Source organism: Ictalurus furcatus, chromosome 10 (assembly GCF_023375685.1).
Source record: "Ictalurus furcatus strain D&B chromosome 10, Billie_1.0, whole genome shotgun sequence".
NCBI classification, from domain to species: Eukaryota; Metazoa; Chordata; class Actinopteri; order Siluriformes; family Ictaluridae; genus Ictalurus; species Ictalurus furcatus.
Window position 1 is genome coordinate 16703658 of NC_071264.1, and position 19991 is coordinate 16723648.

Genomic DNA, 19991 nt, shown 5'->3' on the forward strand with positions numbered 1-19991 from the left:
AGGACTTAAATGAAGTAGAAGACTACCTGTTTTAGCAAAAAAAAAAAAAATTACATTTACACAGTTTTCTGCTTACACCAAAAGTGCTTGATTAGCCAGGACATGTTTAGTGTCTAACATTTGCTCCATTAGTTTTGCTAATGTAGCTAACTTGCTTATCTTTTCTGCAAATACACTTCCAAACGTCAATATACTTGTCCATATGCTTAACCTTTGCATGCATAGTGGTCACTACAGTGGACAGCTATTCAAAAGCCATTTTCTGGCTGTTGCAAGGTTTTCAACAGAATAACTACATAACAGCCACTAGAGTGGACACCTATTCTTCATTTGAACACATGCAGTCCACTGGTGTGGACACTTCAATAACTTTTTGAAAAATGTATGTAAAAGTAAAATGAATGTAAAAATTATGCCTAAAGAAGAGTGAAAACGCAGAGAGAAAAAAAAATCCTTGATCTGGATTTCATAATTCATGCATAAAAGGTTTAAAATGACATAATTCAGCTAATGGATCTCATTGTTTAGTTAATACTTTTGTAAAAATAGCATGAGCTCTTTCCTAGCTGCTTCCCAGTACTATTCCACCTTCAAACTTTGAGAGGCAGGGCTGAGGGGCTCGTGATCCCAAACTGTGCTGAGAAAAAAAATTTCTGGTTATCTAAGATGGCTGCCTTTACAAAGTTATAACAGTCAAGGTTTAAAGAATGTGGAAATATTTGGTGAAACATTGATAACGTTTTGTGATATTTTATTTGAATTCTTTTATTTTAATTCTTTGTTGTACTTTTATACTTTAAGTAAATGTCACGATGAGAACACCATTGCCACAGTAAAGCATGGTGGCGGTTGAGTCATGATGAGAGTTATCCTTGGCCTTTAGGTTTCTTCTCCGACTAATTTCACCTCTACCTGACTTTTTTTTTGATGGTCTCCTCTCGGCAGTCAGTCGCAGTTGTGCCATATTCTTTCATTCTTTCCATTTGTAATTGATGGCACTCTGTAGGATGTTCAAAGTTTTTTTTTTTAGTTTTAGATAATTTTGCAAATGCTGTTTATTTTAAATTTTTGCAATATTGTGATTTTGTGTAGATTAATTACATATAATCCCAATTAAGTCCATTTCATTTCCAGGTTGTAACGCTACAAAATGTGGAAAAGTTCAAGAGGGGGTGAATACTTATGCAAAGCACGGCATATAAGAGATTTATTCAAGGGAAGGGAACACAACTGTAAAGCCCTTTGTAATGAGCACATGGGTCTGCAGACCTGATATAATGTATTCCTAGCATTTCACGCTCATAACATGCCTTCACCTGAATAGCTGGTCTGTAATCTCTGTAATTATGTTTCCTACTCCAGTGATCATAAAGTCAGATCACTTATCATCTATACCCAACCTGTTATTATCTTTACTGCCACTTGGCTATAAAGTCAGTAAATGTTCATGCCCAGGATGTCACCAAGGTCTGCCATGCTTCCAAGATTGACATGCTCATCATAAACACAAGGCATTTCCCCATGTCTGAGTCCATCAGTCTGGTTTTACAGACCTGGAGAGCCTGATACATGCTGCTGTATGGTTCAGTGGAGTGTAGTGTGTGTGTGTGTGTGTGTGTGTGTGTGTGTGTGTGTGTGTGTGTGTGTCAGAGAGAGAGAGAGAGAGTGAAGGGGTTGCCTTTGGGTGTAAAAAGTTATAAGAACACATCTTTGGCGGCGAGAATGAATGCAGCAGCTGAATTTACAGCTACACTGAGCATATTGTGAAGGATAATAACTTTAGGAGTGAAGAGCCTGGGGCTAAGGCATATCTGGATGTATGTGAGGGAAAGTTTAATGCCAGACATATGGGTTTAAAGAAGATGCTGATAGCAAAAATAAAGGCTTGTATCAAAGTAATGGTGCAGAATTATATACAGTACATACAAACATACATTTTAAAGGAAAAATCCACCCTGAATCACTTGCATATTATTATTACTAACTATTATTAACATGTGAGCTTCATCAGTGTGCAATATTCAATTTAAAAATATTCTGAGTTCTTTTATTGACATGTTGGTCTATTTTCATTTTAATTAATGATTTTCTCATTACCTACAATGTACAGTAGTTCTACCTACTGATAGTGGTGCAGTGGAATTTAGTTCTTGCTTCATTTCTATTTAAAGAGAATGATGCAGCAGTGCTTTAGTTCTTTAGGTCAAGGTTAAATATATTGTGCAAACGTCTTAGGCACATGCAAAGAAATGCTGTCGTGCGAAGATGCCCCCCAAAATAATGAAATTAAATGTTTCTCCATTAAAAAAATAGTACTATAAAGAGCAGTAAACTGTAATAAATTAAACAAAGGCAATATTTGGTGTTACTGAGCATCTTGCAGAACCAGCCACAGTTCTTCTGGAGACTTTAACTGTCGCACTTGCTTCTTATTTTTGAAGCAAAACCCAGCAGCCTTCATTGTGTTGTTTTTTTTTTTTTTTTGTCTGAAAAGTGTCTCTTACCACTTAATATGCTGGTTTCTTTACTGACATACAAAGATTTTTCTGTAACATTTAATTTTGTGCTGGAAAACTAATGTTTGGAGATCTAAAATGTTTTTGTGCTGACTTGATAATGTAGAAGTCATAAAATAAAAATCTATACCAAAGTTTGTACTAAAGAAAATAGGGTGCCTAAGACTTTTGCACAGTACTGTATATAAACAAATAATTACTCTACAAAAACAAACCAGATATAGCTAAGACCAGATAACTGGCAAAAAACAGGACAGATTATGAGGGAAAAAATACATTTTAATCTGTCCAGCTCTCTTACCTGCCGAATCTGTACACTCTTTCATGCTAATCTGTACAAACTTTCATGCTAAAACCATCATCAACACCATCAAGCTCATCTGGTTTATTGCTAACTAGCTGAGCTCAAATGCATCATATGCATATGCATGCATTGCATTCTGGAACTTTGAATCCAGTGTTTGCATCAAGGTCTCCAATACTTCTACAGTGGATTTCTCAATAATATGACATTGACAATCACTGAAAAATGGTGAGTCAGAACAGCTTTTGCTCTTTTGTTTTTCGCAGATAACAGCAAGACCTGATTGTTATCCTTTATATTTGGGATTGTTTACATTTTTTAATCTATCAAACATCCTTGTTACTGTGCTTGCAATTTCCCCCTGTGATCTCAGCCTGGCACACAACCACCTTCTTTTCACAGGAATAATGAAAATACAGCACCAACCATCAAATTTGCAGTGGAATTGCTAAACACATCACAACTATTTCAATATAAATGCATTTTTAGGTTGGAAGTTTCCTTTAACTCTTAAATACATACCTCAGGGTCATGAATTGCACACAACATCAGTTTCTCCCTCTAGCTCATTCACGCTTTTTTAGTTAGACTTCAAGTACACTAGAAGCTTAAACACTGTTAACATGTTTGTTTTTGGGGTTGCCTTTAGAAGCAGACAACGATCCAAAACTCAAAATGAAATGCACGAAAACTGCTTTGAAATAAATCTTTAAGGATCTGCATGTATTAAGGGTTATCCTCCCTGATGAGCAGGGCAGGTGTGTGCTGATCATCTGTAGTGTGTGTGCACCTTGTTGAACAAAAGGATTAACTCGAGTCGGGTGGAATAAGCAGGAATCAGCGCAGCATGGCACGAAGCTCTTCGCCTACGAGGCCTGCAATTAAACCAAGCTCTATTAATCTTTATGGCCTGCGCCTGAGGCATTGTGCATGCCGGCGTGCCTGTCAGGCTGCTTAATGCGCCCTCAGGGCCTCCCTTGAGTCCTTCATCCAATCTGTACCATATTATAAAGAAACAGCAATAAATTACCGTTATTCAATTATCAACGCTCCAGTTATTTACAGCGGTATTTAAAGAAATGTAAATGAAGCTTTGCGTGTCTGGAGGTGATGAATTTTTATTGTGCCTGGGTATCTTATTTCATGGTATTTGGGAATCAAAGGCACATTGCTTTTTAGATGTAGCGGTAATAGAGGTACTGATTAAGTGGCGTGTTGCATACCTAAGAGGATCATTTTTTATTCATGTTCATATTTACAATCGGTTTTCAAACCTAGAGCATGGGTTTGTGTGTGCATATGTGTGTATGTGACATTTTTTTTATATATTACAATCATTGCTTAAGCTTTTAGCAGGATTTGCAATATTATAATGGTATTATATCTGAGAGACAGCTTTATCCGCCATGTTCTTCAAACTGTCGTACTTCAAACTCTCATTGAGTGAAATGAATTATGGGAAACCTATGATTTATCTCTTTGAAGAGCTTCAGAATTGGACGGAAATGATCGCGCTGTCTGAAAAAAGGGTACTAAATTGATGCCATTCTTTGTTGTTTTGCATGGTACCCTCAAGCGTACATCTTTTGTCCCTTTAGTATATATCTTTTGGATGAGTTCATTTACCTGTTAGATACACAGTGCTTTAGTGTAATGGTGTTCATTACTGATGCTCTGATCAGGATTTTTACAACAGAAACTGATCCAGATACCAATCTTTTTTTGTTTAAACTTTAATCAGAAGGTCATAAACAGTTAAATGTAAGCTCTCTGCTCATGGTCACTGTTAACTGAGTTAAAATAATAGCAATGAGATACTGTTGGTTAATTGATAAATAAACAAGCATAAAATATTTATTTTTAAATATCTTAAAAACAATAGAGAGTCCTAATTAAAAGTAGTCTAACACAAAAATTATCCATATTAGGAAAAAGGCTAATAGCCTTCTAAGGAAATAGCGAACTAAGCTTAATGTCAAATTGATATTAAATGCAACCTATAGTCATTAAACATTATTTCATTTCTCATTTTATTTATATTTTATGAAGTTATTATAATATCATTTTTTATATTAAATGATTTATTTACAACACATTTTCTATCTTTACATTTTAGAAGATTTATTTTTGTTTGTTTATCAGTTTTAGATCAGTTCCCCCAGTACAGTGTCCATGTCTGCTGATAATATTGTGTTTTTGGGGGGATTAAATCAAAACATGGAAACTGGAGTTGACTTTTCTACTGATATCTGGCAACCGTGAGTTTAAATGAAGTAAATTAGAGTTAGTGAAGGAGAGCTGCAGTGTACTGTATGTTCACAGACTGAACAGTTGCTACTCTTGATTATGATTGGTGAGGAATTTTTTAATAAAGAAGTTTGAATTAAACCCCACCTTGTAGCATTAGTATTATTATTAATTTACTCCGCCCGACGCCACTGTGTCTACAGGAGCAGGTGCAAGTTCAGGTCATTTTGCCTGATCAATAAAAGATGGCGGTTGTGAGATCGGGAAGTTGAAACAGATGATGTACATTTACTCTCGTCATCATAATGGCTTCTTTGCAGTATTTGCACACTTGTTCGGTTGACTGAGGAGATAAAAAGCAGTGTGAAAGTAACTGTTGCTCGGTGTAGATGCATTTTGGACTTCCTGTAGTTTTTATTCCGATTGTATTATACAACTCCAAACAGGTCACTCGCACCGGTGCGAATAAATATTTATTCACAGTCGCACAAAATACTTTTCAGTCACAAATGCGAGTGAAATGGTCGCACTGTAGAGCCCTGAGTTTATCTGCAAAGTTTTTTCCCATTTGGCGTGATGATGTTTAATGTCCCTGACAACCTCTGTAGTGCCATTTAGCATCATGTTAATGCCATGATTTCTCCTCGCGCAAAGCGCAGGATCTCGGAGGGAAGCTAGCAGCTCAAGCGCTAAAATGCTAATGCCGTTTCGGGGTTTTGGCATTACAAAATGAGGTCATCCCTGCGCCGCTCTATGGTGATTGGCTGTAAGTGTAGGAAGCACTTGATTTGATCTGCAGAAGAGTTTTCTATTAGCGGAGGACGAACTTTAAACGTCAATATCGCAGTCGATCATGTTCATTTAATCATGGGCAGTCAAAATAGTAATCGCAATCGATATTCGATTAATTGTGCAGCCCTAACCAATAGTAATATTGAGTATCACTCTGATACTATTCTCATTTACTCATACTCGGGGGGAAAAAAGTGACGTAAACCTAGTGTATGCTGTCATGTTAATAAACAGACGATACTGCAATCTGGCATGTTTCATCATTCATCATGATGATCCAGGCTGATTGGCCTTTCCAAATTGTTCGTAATGTGTGTGTGAATGTGCGATGGTGAAGGTGAAGATGGGTTGTCACCCCGTCCAGGGTGTCCCTCACCTTGTGCCCTGAGTCCGCTAGGATAGGATCCATGCTTCCCGTGACCCTGTGTAGGATAAAATGGATGGATGGACGTTTTATAAAGAGTGTACAAGGGTGCCCGACCTGAGAGTGTGGTCATTACAAATGAGAGCAAGATGTCATCAATTGTGTCCACACAAATGTATTTGTGAATGCAGAGAAGTAAAACAAGCACGCAGTGAAACTGTCGCATGTTTCCCCTCGCTTGCCAGTGTCTACACTTTGCAATTCATGGCTCCTTGCACGTATTTGTAATGAACACTCTCGCAGATACTGCTCTGCTCTCTCAGTTTGGCCATTCTTGTGTTCTCTGTTAAAGATATCACTTAACATTAAAATCAGCACAAGGAGTTCATTGCTAGCAACACAAACCAGCAAAACACAAACAGACATAAGGAAATGTTCTATGATGCCCCTGATTGATTAATACTAAGTAGGTTTCAGTATTATTTCAGTATCAGTTTCTTTTCACTACCCTAGTTTACTGTAGTACCAATTTTTTTGGGTGCATGGAAGCACAAACACTGCCCAAAAACGCTCTCTACATAGGGAGCCTCCTCCTGAGTATATGTGATTTCTGCTAGTTTAGGACATCTCAATATTTCTCTTTTTACAAATTACATTTATAATTTAAAGAAAGAATCCATGATGATGATTGTGAGGTGAGGCATGATTTATAACCTCAAAAATAATTACTTTACAGCAAGACTGAAGACAGAAATCAATGGCAGTAATAAATGCAGTTTTGGATCTGGCTCTGTTAATAACCAGATGAAGCGTGTCATGGGTAATTCTGCACAGTTAAATGAATGGTGGTGCTCTGGCGTGCCCGGCCCTGTTAGAACCAGTTTAGGCCAAAGTGCAGCGTGGGCGATTTCTTTTCTTCCACCGAATCACCCAGGCCTTGTTGTGATTAGTCTCTCTATTGTAGGAGCCACGGGGCTTTACTATAATCACAAACAGCAAGAGGATGGAAGAGGGCACAGAATAATGGTGTGTGGGGTGTGCATGCATGTATGGAACTCTCCTTTTTTTGGTTCTTTTGTTTTTTTATGATAGTCTGAGTGCAGTTGCACAATGAATTGATTCTCAAAAACTAATACAGTTTTGTCAAATATATCTCAAACAAGATTGTATCATTCTGTGCTAATAATAAAAATCAGACAGTGTTATTATTACTTATTTTATGACTTGGAGTCAAAAAAATTAAAATCTTCATTCTGGTAGAAATAAATCAGGGTCTAAGAATATCATCAAGCTAAAATCATGTTACTTGGTCAAAATGAGCTCCAGTGAATTCCAAGAAAAATGACAGCACAAGTTATCGAATGTACAGAAACCAGAGTTTACTACTCTCACTCTACACTTTGAGTTTTTTAGTGGTAATTTCCCACTATTCAAAGAGATGAGAGCTCCGAGCAAAATCGTGAGTGAGAATAGAGTTCAGAATAGAGTGTGAAGCTAAAATATTAGCTGCATCTCAAATAGCGTACTTAACGTAAGTGATAACAGGAACAAATTTGTTTCATGGACGTTCCACAGGATTAAACTATAAAGGGATAAAAAAAAAATACAGCGTGTTGTTCTTTAATTAATAAAAAATTGTTAGCACTGGGAAATTGAGGGTGGTAATAGTAACTCCACTTAGTATCTGGGTGTCTCACACTGCCATTTTCCTATAACAGCTACACACCCACAATGTTTTATTCTTTACATAGAACAGCATCTGAGATGCAGCTATTCAAATAGACTGAACTTTCAGACTGAGTGTATGCATAAGAACAGGTTCACGTTCTATTGTTTGTGTGTGTGTGTGTGTGTGTGTGTGTGTGTGTGTGTGTGTCTGTCTGTGTCTGTGTGTGTGTGCATGTGTGATGAGAGTAGTTCAGTCGCTGTTTGCTCTGCAGTGGTACGTTGTACTGGGCCTCTGACCCACTAAGTAAACAGAACAGGAGAGACTCCAACCCTCCCCTACCAAATAAGGCCAAGACAGGCACTACACAGAGGAGCAGTCTACCACACTCCACTGCACACACACACACACACACACACGCACACACTTTTTTCTCCCCTGCCTACTTGCTCACTCACTCACTCACTCTTTTTTATCTCATGCTCACTGCCTCTCGAGTTCTTTCCCCTCCGCTTCGCTTCCTCCCTGTCACTTTAAGTCTCTCATTCACCTGCTCCTTCTCCATGTCATGTTTACTCTCTCGTTCTGCCTCACTCTCAGAGTCTACCGCCTGAATTGCCCCTGCAGTTCTTAAAAGAATTGCCCCTGCCATTCTTAAAATGCCATCTGAGTTGGTGTATTGTTTGGATTAGTTCTACATGAGTTTCCTGTCTGAGGATCTGTAGATTAGAAACAGCTTTCTGTGACCTCCTGCGGTGTCACATTTCCTTAGCATGGAGGGAACCTTCCTCTACTACACTCTCAGAATTAAAGGTGCGAAACTGTACTTTTGGTAACTGTTTTGTACCTTTCATAGGTAAAGGTTTCTCAGAGTAAAGGTTTAAAGGAACTTCAATCATCCTTAAGGTCCGATTATGTAGCATATATTATTTTTACAGGGATACTATTGCTGCATTCGACTTAACTCGGAATTACGCAATTTTCAAGCTTGGTACATTTGAGCTACAAAGTGGGGAAGAACATATACACATCCATGAATGTGTGTGTTATGTTAGAAACAAGATAGCCAGCTAACATTAATGCTCATGATCATCCATCCATCCATTTTCTTTTCCGCTTATCCTACACATTACAGGGAACAATCACACACCCATTCACATGCTACGGACATACTAGAGATACCAATCAGCCAACATTATGTGTTTGGACTTGGGGGGGAAACCGGGGTACCTGGAGGAAACCCCCGAAGCACGGTGAAAACATGCAAACTCTGCGGACACAGGGCAGAGTCAGGAATCAAACCCCCGACCCTGGAGGTGGGAGGCTAGTGTGCTACCCACTAAGCAAACTATATGGTCAATGTTATAAATTTACTAACTAATCTGTCTGTGTTGATTGATCGACTATAAACTCACTTAAAGTAGTGAAGATGATATTTTATTTACCGTAGAGTGGTCATGTTGACATGATATATGGACACCTTCCCAACTTTCTGAGTAGGCATTCCAAGTTGAGGGGGTGTTTTTTTTTTTTTTTTGGGAAATCTGGCCAAATGCAGAATATATTTATGTTTTCAGATAAAAGATACATGCTAAAGTTGCAAAAGAGGAAAAGCTTGAAAAGTACAGCCTGGTACTTTTGGTACTTTTTTCTGGGAGTTAGTTCACCAGATGTTTCTGTTGAGCATTGTTCAACAATGGTGGAAATACTTGGTGGCAGAACATACTGTATATACTAGAGACAATATGAGCAAAAATATTTTCAAAATTAAAAAAACATTTGTGGCAAGAGATTTGTAGAGATTCAACTTAACAAGCATGTTTTTTTTTTTTCCCCCCTCATGAACTAATGTATGAATTTGCAATTAGCTTTGCTACTCTAAACATGACTCTAGGATCACTCCATGCACATCCACAATCATGGATAATAACCTGATCACAAGTAACATTAATAATAAAGAAAATAATACACGAATGTCTTCTGCTCCATTGTGCATCTTTGTGATTTTGTGTGCATGTCCATTATGAATTCATAATCTTAGCAGAGGCCTTCGTGGATGTTTATCAGTCTGAGTTGTCTTGCTCTAATGGATGTCAGTCTGCTTTTTTTCCTGCGTTGTGACTCGGGCGAACTTCGCACAGATGCTCAGTGTATTCATAAGCATCTTATCTGCACAGTGGACCTGGGAGATGAAAGCCAGTGAAATTTCTGTCACAGGAGATAATGTGTTTGAGAGACGGGTGTTGAATAGAGGTCCCTCAGGGCTGCATGTGAGGCCCACAATTCATCGGCTCCAAAAGCCAAACTAGCTGCTTTCAACCTTGAAAATGAAAGCTTATGAATGTGAAACCATAGAGCAACTTGTAAACAGGACGACTGCTTCAGTGAAACACCAGCAAATGAAAAAAAATATTTTCTAAATAAAAAAAATTCTTTATTTATTTACCTTCTCATTGATCTGCTTATAGAAAATCTACATTTACATTTCGCAAGTGTTTATTTGTTTAATATTTTCTCCTTTAGACAAATACCTATCCAAAGCACTTTTTTGTGTTGATATGGAAAAATAACAGCTAACCACTACTAGCTAGTATTGGCTAACTAACTACCCTAGCTTGCCTCTAGAGTAGATGTGCTATTATCAGGAAGGCAGATAAAATAAAGATTGGAAGCAGAAAATCCCTTGAATTTGATCTGCTTGTGCAATTTGATTGTATACAGCTACACTTACCAGTGAATGTCTCAACAATAGACACATTATTTTTAGTTGCACTGAAACACTGGAATATTGGAAATTAAATATTTTAGTTTGTTGTAAGTTTGTTTGTATTCGCTCATTAACACGACCTGCACTTTGTGCTCCATAAAAGCATAAAATATGGGCCTTTCCGAAATTTTTTTGCTTTTGAGCTACAAGGCTAAAGCAAGAACTAGGTTATTCATCAAAAATTTAGTTAGAGAATTCAGAGGCTGAAAAAACCAACTGGTTAACCAAACATAAATCCATAAACACTTGTGTGAAGCAGTCTTACATTAAAAAACCCACTTGCCAGAAGGCTTTGTCTATCACTGGCTTTATAATTCTAATTGCTTATGTCCTGTTCCCACACTGATTTCACCCCTGACTCAGTAACTTTTGAAAGTGCACAACTTTTCTTGAAATGCCTGAATCTGTTATACAAGCAGGAATTAGCTGTGAACTTAGCAAAAAGCCAAACGATAACAGCTGAAAATAGGAATGCTGGGGTTGCTCATGAGGAGGAGAGGTGCGATGTGAGCCTGTAGCTCACAGATCACAATCATCGACTTCTTTCTGTGGGTGGAAAGCAAATCTGATAATATATATATATATATATATATATATATATATATATATATATATATCGAGGAAGTTGAGAGGTATATATTTATATTTGCATCACTTTTTTTTTTCTTCATCCGAAACAGCTTAAGTGAGGCAGAATACAAGCTAAGCATAGCGTATTGACGCAAAGACCGAACAGTGACTCATAGGCAGGTTTTAGATTTAAACTCATAATCTTCAGGTCATTAAAAGCCTCAACCTCTATGGTACCAATACGCCATGATGTGCCTGAAGCATTATACCTAAAATAGTTGTCCATGGTATTATAAGAGTCAAATCTAGTTGTATATACTATAATTAATTTACCACAAAGGTGATTATTTTCCAATAACTGCACATCCTGGTCTTGTACCACTGCGATTTGCAAACGATTATGATTTTTAATTTATTAATGAACAACACATCATACCTTTATCCATTAACAGTTATGCCTGTGCGTGTGCTAATTAATGCAATTATCTAATCAGGCAATCATGTGGCAGCAGCATAGTTCATAAAACCATGTAGATTCAGCTTCAGTTAAGGTTCACTTCAAACATCAGAATGAGGAAAAATGTGATATCAATAACTATATTTCCATCCAAGTTACGAATTTAACTTATGTGAAAAATCAGTCCTTCCAGGATTTTGCAATTTTGTGATTGCAGAAATTAACGCAAGATCAAGGAAACTCCGCAATATTCGCAGGAGCTTGCAATTTTTCTATATTATCACAGATTTTCATTTTCATGTGACATCATCACAACTCACATTCAGCAAAAGCCCTCTTCACGAGTGTCGAGCATGAGCACAGCTAAAAGGTCTCATTTACCAGCAAACATCACTGTGTTTCAAGTAGTCCAATTTAAGTAGTTATCCTCAAAATTCAGAAAAAAAGCAAAAAATTAAAGCAAAATCAGGCATTTTGGGTCGCAATAATCACAAAAATAACCTCCGCGAAGTCCTGTACCGACTGGAATATATGCATAAAACATTTACGAATAAAGCACTGTTTCCATGTGTTCACGAGACCAAACTCGTCACTTCCGGGGAAACGGGTCGTCTATCACAAAGTCGTCTATCCTAACATACATACCTCTCGCTCTCCGTCATTTTTAATTTTCTGAGCCAATTATCCAATGACAATTTGTTGAGGCAAATTTACATGACTTTTTTTGATGCACATTGAGGAACTGATTTGGTAAATGTGTTTCCATCGTAGTTTATGTGCATGTCTTCTTAATAAATAAAAAAATTATCCGCCCAAATCTGAACCTCAACTGACTGAGTTTTGTATGCACATTTTGGAGATTTTATCTGGTCTTTCCATCCAGTGTTTTTTATGCAATATCCCAAAATTCACATAAAAATATGTGGTTGGAAACATAGATAGTGACTTTGGTGTGAACGTGTCTTGGCTGTTGGTGCCAGAGGGGCTGTTTTTGATATCCTGGCATTTTCACACACAGTCTCTGGGGTTTGGTGTGGAAAAAAAAACATCCAGTCACCAGCAGTTCTATGGGCGGAAACTCCATGTCGATGACCGAGGTCAGAGGATAATGGCCAGAATGGTTTACATTTACATTTACATTTATTCACTTAGCAGACGCTTTTTTCCAAAGCGACTTACAAATGAGAAAAATACAAGCAAAAAAACGTAGGCCTTCAGGAGAGGGCTGAGGTAGGAGGGTGCTGTTCCTGACAAGGTCTTGTAGGTGAGCATCAAGGCCTTGAACTTGATGCGGGCAGCTACAGGAAGCCAGTGGAGGGAGATGAAGAGGGGTGTGACATGGGTTCTCTTGGTTTGAGCAGTAACTCCAATAACTACTCTTTACAGTCATGATGAGCAGAAAAGTATCTCAGAATGCAAAACATGTCAAACCGTGAAGCAGGCTACAACAGCAGAAAACCACATAAAGTTCCAATCCTTATAATCAAGAACAGGACAGAGGAAGATTGGAAAAACACAAACATCACATGACTGTCTGATTGGATAATTCCATAAATGGTCAGGTGTACAGGTGTTAATAATAAAGTGTCCAGTGAGTGTATATGTAATATAGAAATAACTGCCACTGTTTGTGTGCCTCTAGCTGCATTTTAGAGCATCTTAATCCTTATTTGCACACATAAACACATTTGTGGCACCCAAAAAAGGCACTGTGTGTATAAAGACTCTCACTATACAAGGCTCATTATACCCTTATGGATTGCCCTTGTCGAGCAGTAAGTGCTGCTTTATCATTCCCCACACACTTCTGAAATTTACCACGCTAAGCTCAGCTCAACACCTGGGGACAGCGCTGTCAAGGAAAGCTGTAGATTTATACGCCAGATTAAAGCAGGCAGGTGTGAATAAGAGGCATTGGGAAAATCAACATGAAAACCACAGTGGAACTTTTACAGGACGATCGTATTGATTAGCTCCTTTACCTTTATGCTGCTCTGCATCACCTGGGGTTTTAAACAAGGACTTCTGCTGTAATGATGGCACGTCCAGCAGCCTGAACCTCCTATTTATCCTGATGCATAAGCAGATTATATCATTTTGGGGGCTGTGAGTTTTGGAAAATCATTTGAACTCATCATTTCAGTGAAGCATTTATAGTTTCAATCAAAATTATTCAACCTCCATTGCAAATCAGGTTTATTGTCAAAATTTACAGACTTTCAGCTGTTTGCAATGAACAAATGAAACAAAAGCAATTGAAATAGTTCAACACATCAAATGCTTCAAGTGGTTTCCCCAAATTCAACTGAAAATGCAAATTATAATGACTTCTCCAGTTCCAAAATTATTCACCCACCTGAATAGAATCCCTCAAAACAGCACAAATATGCAAAATAGGTGTTGTCTCAATTACACCAATTTTAAAATAGTAATTAGTAATCTGTAGTGGATTACTTTTTTGAGTAACTTAACCAACACTGCATTTGATGCATTGTTGATGCTTCTTAATATGGTGGAGCCCATTGATGTTTAGTTAGCCAGCAATGAGAAGCATAATTATAATCTAATTTTATTTGTTCTGTGGTTTTTCTTAGTAATTTAGTGACACATCTGAGGGAAATGTTGGTATTCTTGACATATTTGTCTCATTTCCTCTGCCACTGTACCTTTTGCGTAAAAGCTACTTGCTAGCTAAACTTTTATCCTCAGTCATTAGCTAACTCTTATTTCATTTGCTTGGCATCCACAGTTGCCTGGCAACAGTATTCTCTTACTAACCACATGTTTGCCTTCCCATGTTGGAAAGCATCTCCAATTTAAGTGCACCAACATGACATTTTGAAGTGTTCAAGATATCATTGTCTTGTATGTTAAATATCACGACACACAACATTGAAGCTGTTTCATTGGATTTTAATCCCTATACACAAATCTGAGGCTTGGCATTTTGAAGGGTAGCCAATAATCTGTCTTTAATGTCCACAGTCTGTACTGTCTCTATCGTCTGATGTTTTCAGACACTACAAACAGCAAATGATGTCACCCGTCCCCAAATTCGGAAAAAAAAATTGTCACTGATGTTTCACAGTGTTGATTTTTTTTCTTCTTGACCCAACAAACATCTCAAGGGTATAACTACAAGCATCGCACATTCACAGCTTTGAAGATCTGACTGCCCTCTGCCACCCGCTGCTTTGATTCAGTGCTTGGAGGAATATTGATCACCTGCCTTTGCTCTCCTCTATATTTCATTCCTCTCCTATCATGGTCATACCATTATCACAATGCAATGCAGTGCTATTGTCTGTGTTCGCTAAAGAGATTTAAAAAAAAAAACGTTCTTTATGTTACACATTATGTTTATGGTATTAGTTATCCTATGTTTGTTAAAAAACAAACACAGCTGGTGTAATCGGCCATTCTTTTGTGTAAAACCAACATGTTCTGTAAATGTTTTGTTCATACACAGAGTTTTGTTACACCCAGGCTTTTTAGTGCATTTAATATAGTAGCTGCAGCGCTAATGTACGTTCAACAGGGCGTAGATATGAGCTAGAAGTGAACAACAGGTGTACAAAAAAAAAGGTTCACAATAACAACACTGTTTTTAAAAGGCTTACAGAAGCAGTCCATACGCATTCTTGGCATTCCAAACAACAAAAATACTGCATGGTTTTATTTAAAGATTTTATTTAAATGCTCAATGAAAAGACTTAAGGGGACACTTTGGCACCATGAAAAGAGACATCTGAGATAATATCAAGTGGTAAGAATTTTTATAAATTAATTATTATTGTTATTTGTCTGCTAATAACAGCATGCTCTTTATGCATTATAGTTGCATTTAATGTTGCAAATTATCTAAAGAAGAAGTTCTCACTTATATTGTAGCAGCTATAAACACTCACATTTTCTTGAAGTTAATAAGACGGTATTACTTTAACAATACATTGTTGTTTGGCACAAAAAAATGGCTGACTGGACTTTTTTGTTTCGGTTTGTTCAGTACAATTGCTTTTTGTTCACATATGAAATGTATGATAGGACAGTTGCCTTACTGTTGACTTTTTCAAAATACAGATTAAATTGCATTTCATTCTATTACTGTCTACCTTTTTGTTTCTTTCCTGATGAAGTTGCTTATTCCAGTGGATCTCAACCCTTCTGTGTCTTGCAGTGTTTCCTAAAAAATTTTGCAACCTCCTCCCTGTCACCCTAAACTTTACTTAAGTCTTCACCACTGCTCCTGTGTTTTGAAAAAAATGTAATTAATGCCATAATACTGTGAAACCATGATATTTAGTAACACCTGTAACAACCCTAGTGTAATGCAGTAGTCATTTATGCTACAGCTACACTCTCAGAAAAACGTACTAAACCAAAGGTGGGCAAGCATTTGGTGCCACAGTAAAGTAAGCCATGGGCCACACATGCTGATAGTAAATATGAAAATGTATTTGTATTGAATTACATAGATACCACAGGCAAACCACAGATTGCATTACAATTTACTTATTTTAAAATTTAGAACTGTATGGTATTGTAAGGCTGAATACGACATCTGATAGCTGACCACTGTCTTCAGTTAAAGGAGAAAAAAATAAAAAAAGGTATGTATGGTGGCTTTTAATGATTGTGAGACAGTGATATGGTAATAACAGCAGTATTATAACAGAAATAATAGTAGCAACAACAATATTGTAAATAAAAAAAACAAATATTACAAGATTTATAAATCAGAATAACAATGCAAACAGTTTTAATTATATACATGTATTTACACCTTTTTTGGTTAATGTGAACAGTGAAGCTGGTCACCTATGTATTTTTGCAAGAACAGTAAAGTATGAACAAATGATTTGTCACTTACCTCTGATCGATAACGAAATATTTACTTTAGTTCATCAGAGAAACGTTTGTTCACACACATCATTGGAACCGAATAAAACAAGCATCCTCTGAACATGTTTGGAAACTGCGTTTAATTCAACACAGTAGACAGAGCAGGCCTAGCATTACAATGTCATCTATCACACATATATAAAATAACTGAATTAACACAAGAAATGAGTTTACAAAAAATTACCCATATGAGCCAGGGATGCCGGATGAAAATACTTCGAGGGCCAGATCTTGCTGGCAGGCTATGGTTTGTCCATGTCTGTACTAAACTATAACTTTCCTTGTCAATGTGGTGGTATGGTCATATTTTGTATACCATATCTTTACCTGATATTACATGATATCATTTCTATACATGATTGGACCTTAAGGACCACTCTTATTCCATTAATTATCTTTTAGAGTAAGACCGTTCAGGTAAAAGATACACACTCACGATACAAAAGATGAACCCCCACAGTGGCAAGTAAAGGTACACTGTAAAACATTTCAGGTGGTTAAACTTAGAAATGAAAGTTCATCTGCTGCCTTAAAAACACGAGTAAACTCAACTTGAAGATAACCTTTGTTTCAACTTTTGTTGCACACATGGGTTATATCACTTATATCATGGCCACTTGCCAGCACTGACAAGTTAAAGCTGGCATTGATGTTTGCAATGCAAAATGTGACTGAAAAGATAAAAATAGCGGTTAATTTTTGTGTTATTTTATGTATGGGTCGCTAGATCTAAAATTCTGCCTGCTGTAAATCATACACAGAGATAAAGTAGTGTGATAAGATTACATTTATTTGAGTAAATTATAATAAATAGTTAATAGAGACAGAGAGAGAGACAGAGAGATTGTGTGCGTATGTGAATTACCTGTGTCTGTGCTCTACCTCTACTAATAATGAAGCTTTGAGTTTAACTACTGTATGCAACTGTAATGGTATGTTACTATGGTTACAGTTATTTATAGGCAGCGCATTAATTTAGAACAGTGATTAAACTGACTGGAAATTCCTGTGCATTATACGGTTTGAACGCACACCTTCCAGCCAATCAGTATTCAGACAGACCAGGGTATAAGATGCATAAATACACTGGTGAATTTTATATACAAACACTCACCCTCCAGAATGTTTAATTTTAGTGGCAAGAAAACTGGTTTGTCATCAATAGTGGAATGCTAGTTGCGCTACCCACTGATAAATCTTACTATGGCAACCAGTAGCAGAGTTGGGTGTAATTTGTTACAAAGTAATGCGCTACTGTAATCTAATTACGTTTTCTGATAACACAGTAATGTAACGCATTACATTTAAGTTATGTACTTTGATTACAGTTACTGATGTCAATAAAATTACGTTACTTGCATTACAAATTTATTGTTAAGAAAACAATATTAAGTAAAATGTATCTTAAAAATAAATCACGTTTTGCCCTGAAGATTTTCTCTTTAGCTCCGAATTATTCTCCACTTGGAGCGGTTTATCACTACAGAACTGAACATCAGTAACTTTATATCTTCAGTGAACAGAGGCGAGAGCAATCAGACAGGGTTTGCAGCAAAATACATGGATTTTACATCTTCTGATGCTGAGCAGGAAAACAAGATGTGTAAATGTATATATGGGTTCCAGTTTACATGAACATGATATGAGCAGACCAAAAGGAAAGATAATGTACTTTGCATGGCACTGTAGCAGCTAAACCCATATAATGATAGCTTAGCTGTGCCTCCCCTAGCCTAGCCACACCAAACTAGCCTAGTTAGAAAAGTTTTATATTATATCGGTCTAGTAGTCCTATAAACAGTGACACCCGAGGCAAGTTTTATGATAAATCCGACTTCTTTTGATCATGTCATACATTGACAAGCGCTAAAATTACTGAAAGAACTATGAGTTTCACTTTATAGTGTATTTTTGTAGGTTTCATAGGTTTTGAAAGTAAAGTGAAAGTAAAGTAATTAGTAATCTGATTCATTTTTACATGCAGTAATCAGTAATGTAATCAGATTACAATTTTAAAGTAGTTAGTAATCAGTAGTGGATTACTTTTTTGAGTAGTTTACCCAACACTATTCAGTAGTAGGAACGCCGACAGGTGACTTGCAGTAAGTAAATGTAAACTAGGTTTAGAGTGTAGATGTAAACGTGCACTGGTTCCGCTGGGTGTCGTTGTTTTCCCTCGAAGCCCCGGAGGCTCTTTTTTTTCCTGCTTTTTAACTCAGTAAAAGGGGAAACCGCGACCCTCTCTCTCTCTCTCTCTGTCTCTCTGTCTCTCTCTGTCTCTCCACCCCCAGCCGGGATTCACAACCTGAAGAAAAGTGCTCGGACGTAGACACACAGCGGACCTACAGTACCAACAGCTGAAAACAATTTGAAAATCAGTCGTGTAAACTTTCTGCTGCACATGCATTTCAGCGTTTAGCTCCAGACTCAAACCGGACCATGGTGCCGAACTAAAAGGCATGTGGTACCGAGACGGAGCAGAGATTTCTCATTTCCACGTAAAGTTTTAGAGGACTTCGTGTGGAGTTTTAGAGGGCTTCGTGTGGATTTTTTTTTACTCCTTTTCTTTTTCATGGATGCAACTTAAACACGTTAAGCACGAAGGGAATAGTTTACCCGCATCCTCTCTTTTAACCAGACTGACTTGGAGATTTATACTGGGACATAAAGTGCGCTTCGGTGAGTTCGGCGTTGTGTTTTTTAATCATTCTGTGTTTTGTCTTTTGGTTTGAAAAAGCCGACTAAGTGTAGGCTGCTGGATACGTTCGCGTATTCATTCATATCTTTTTCAAAAGAGCTTATTATGTTTCGGGCTTAATGAAAAAATAGAGCAAACGATTTATTTATTTAAATTTGGAGCAGAAATGAATCGCTTCAAATGAAAGCCGAACTCGTCGAGTTTATTAGCCTGCGGTGATGCTAATTCACATAGTAATTATTTAGCATGTAGCTCTGTCTTTTATAAACTCCCCTAGGATTGTAGAAACGGATTATATATATATATATATATATATATATATATATATATATATATATATATATATATATATTTCAGCATCATGTTGTATTAATTGATGTTTTCTGGCTCAGAAGTCACCCGTTAGTCACCCTTCATATTCGTTTTTTAACCCATTATCCTTCTTATTAGTTCTTTATAGTAACACTTAGGTTTTCTGAGCTTTCGTTGAAAGTTATCCCCCCTTTTAACAACATCAGCGTGTTATCTTAGCTACGCGATATATATATATATATATATATATATATATATATATATATATATAATTCACTCAAAAAGAGAACGGTAAAAAGTATAACGTCCAAAAGTAGCACACTAGCTTACTATATAGTAGGTTTAAATAGCACGTCGCCAACGGTCGCGCGCTCGCCGGTTACCATGGCTACCTGC

At 37.1% G+C, this 19991-nt stretch overlaps 1 protein-coding gene across 3 annotated transcripts in view; it reads left to right on the forward strand.

Moving 5' to 3' along the window:
* Positions 1-19991, forward strand: part of ptprsa (protein tyrosine phosphatase receptor type Sa) — a 269659-nt gene that overhangs the window by 55918 nt on the left and 193750 nt on the right. Inside the window, exon 1 of one of the 3 annotated variants that reach the window (XM_053634472.1) lies at positions 18034-19264. The exons of the other annotated variants lie outside the window; for them this stretch is intronic. The gene's annotated coding sequence lies outside the window, so the exon portion shown is untranslated. Of the gene's footprint in view, positions 1-18033; positions 19265-19991 lie in introns of those variants that run through there. 3 annotated transcript variants of the gene reach the window in all.